Below are 3108 nucleotides of genomic sequence, written 5' to 3'. Positions count from 1 at the left end.
ATTGTACCCATAGTAGGATAATTACAACATTCCTACTAGCGCTCAGTAGGTAGCAATAAATTAAACACAACAACCTACAAAGTAAATGTGCAATAAACATATATATAGTACACGTGGCGCAACCACCCACTATAATCACATATTTGTATCTTCCTTCGTGAATGCTACAAATAGACAAGTCGTGATTTATTTAAATCATATTATAATGTTTGAATGCATGACTTTCCAATTTGTATCATTCATGGAAGACGATAAAAAAAGATTTTTCTAGTGGGTAACTCACAAAAGCTGATTTTGAAGTTAGCAAGTTGTAATAATTACCTCGGAAGATGATAATTATTTCCTTTACGAAAAAATGCAAATTATTTTGCCGGCGGCTGTTATACATTTTCTTAGGAATACGTAGATTGTATAATATATTTTGTACAACATATACATTTATTTATACAGTAAAAGATACCATTGACTTTACTAGTTTACATTTCTTATAAAAAATACAAAAAAATTGTTGTTTTTTCTGCAAAAAGAGGCATTGTATAAAAGTGTAATATTGTGAAAAATAATCCAATTTATCTGATCCAGTAGCCCTGAAATGTCTACTTCTCACGTCTTGGAAGAGTCGATAAAGCCTGAATTTACTGAAATAAATTCCTTTGCTTTGATAAACAACAGGTGTTGATAGCTCCCACCATGTGGAGGCTGATACAATATAGAACCTTCATGTTACTAGGGTGGCTACACTTATTTCCAACACTTTCTGACTTCATAAAACACTTAAAAAATATTAAAAGCGTTCGCATTATGATGGAAGAAATGTATCGTAAATTATTATAAAAATAAAACTTTGTTATTAGTGGTTACACAATTTTTATTATTTCACAGTAACACTTCTACAGTTTTGGGAGAGCACTCCTCCCATCGACGGGTGATATAAAACTAATATAGTAAATACATAATCTATACAAAAAGCAAACTAATTTATCAGTAAAACATAAAGCTGGTTGGTTATTCCACTTATCTAAGGTGTAAACATATAACGTGGATGATTATCTAAAACACCTTGTGTAACCCTAATAACAAAGTGTTATTCTCATAATAATTTATAATGAAGTGTTACAAAGTGAATGCTGATTCAATTCATAATATAAATTTATTGTGTTTTTAATTTATCAGAATTGTAGTGATTTTAAACAAAGCCCAAATGAAGAACAGATTGGATTAGTCTTAGCTCTGGTTTGATTTTTCATAGGAAGAAATTTAAAAAAATCTTCATGAACTGAATTGTGTCCCGTACAATATCTAACAAAAACCAAAAATTTATGTGTTGCCACAAGCAAAATTATTTGCGCGCATATTTGTCTGTCAAATGTTTGTTTTTTGGGAATAAATCCAGCGTGTGCAGTAGCAACACTCTTATACCAGATCTGATGTTGACACGACAACGACCATTCTCTTCGGGTTTCCATGTCTGTACGTCAAAGTTAAAATTAATCTCAAGATATACGAAATATAGAATGCCAGATTTCGTAAATCGTGTTCCTGATAATAAATGTGTTGAGGGCCGCACAAAAAAGCTTAGCGGGCCGCATGCGGCCCGCGGGCCGCAGGTTGAGTATAACCGCGCCAAACCTATATTTGCACGCAAGACAGAACAATGTTTGATGTGATCAACCAGTTAATGATGTTATTTTCGTTTTGATTTTAAAACGAATATCGAATACTTAAAATAATATGCCTTATTACAAAATACATTATCTAAAGTGCTTCTTACGATTCTATTCAACGTTTGTGAGTATAAAATAATTATCGTTTGTTACACATATCGAGCCATAATCGGCAGAACAACGTAAGCGACAAATAGTGAATTGTGCAGGAAAAGGTTTTTTTTATTTATGTTCCGGATATTTTTTATAAATAATTCGGTAAATGTGATTATAATGGTTGGTTTCAGCCAATACGGGAATGGAAGTCAAATGGTTTAAATGCCTTTGCTTTTAAAAAAGCGGCAGTAACGCTGTTTTGCCTAGAACTCTGACAGTGGTGCGAGCTAGCGTAACCGCCTACATTGTCGTCGGTTACGTTGTTTTGCTTAGCTTAAAAAAATATGTCAGCACACATTTGTTTATTTTTTTAAAGAGTAGAATGATGCGGAGTAACACATAGAAAATTTTAATAAGAGGCTTCAGCCCTACAGGAAATTGGATACAAAAAATGTTTTCGTGCGCGCTGTAAAAATTTGAGCATCAAATTGGAACGCAAAATTTCTTGAAAATGTACGAAAAAAATAATACAAAATATTATAATAAAAACGCACTACTTTGAATGACGTCACTGGTTCATACGAACCATCCAAAGATATAAGAGCTTTGAAGGATATCCGGTTTTGTCAACCAATCGGAAGAACTGTCAGAGAACAACCTCTGACGTCACACGATAGATATTTAAAAAATACGAAACTTTAAAATCATAGAGCTGATAATACGATACATAAAAATAATTTTAAAAAATTTGGCTTAGTTTAATATTCTACTAACGAATAAAAAAATAAATAAAAGACGCTGAATTTCCTCATTAGCCTATAATTTGGGTTTATTTGTAAATATTGTATTTTTTTGTTGTTATAGTGGCTGTTGTTTTCTTTTAATAAATATAAATATATACGGCAGGTGAATTTTATACAGCTATTATGTTTTTAACACTTGTGCAGGGGGGGGGGGCAATAAGCAACACTTTTCCTTAAAAAACGCAGTTCGCCAAAAATGTCGCTTACGTTGTTCTGCCGATTATTGCTCGATATTTTAAATTTTTAAATTAACCCATATCGTATATGTTATTGGTGAAATATTTAATATTTCTTTTTTTTTTACGAAGCATAACATCGTATGTCATTCATACAATATTTTACTTAACGTAGTTTCCAAATGTCTCTATGAAAAAATATTTCGAAATACATATGCAAACCGATTTTTTTTTTACTGGTCAATATTTAGATTTATGCTAGGCAAAAATATGTTTAAATCCTTCTGTAAAATCACGTTTTGTGGGTTACGATATTAAAAGTCTGAGGTGTCTATGTGTATGCATATACTATGCCAATAAAACTTACAA

The sequence above is a fragment of the Micrasema longulum genome, unplaced genomic scaffold (assembly GCF_059751315.1).
Source record: "Micrasema longulum isolate JH-2025_06_02 unplaced genomic scaffold, ASM5975131v1 h1tg001414l, whole genome shotgun sequence".
NCBI classification, from domain to species: Eukaryota; Metazoa; Arthropoda; class Insecta; order Trichoptera; family Brachycentridae; genus Micrasema; species Micrasema longulum.
Note: the sequence above shows the minus strand (reverse complement) of the source record.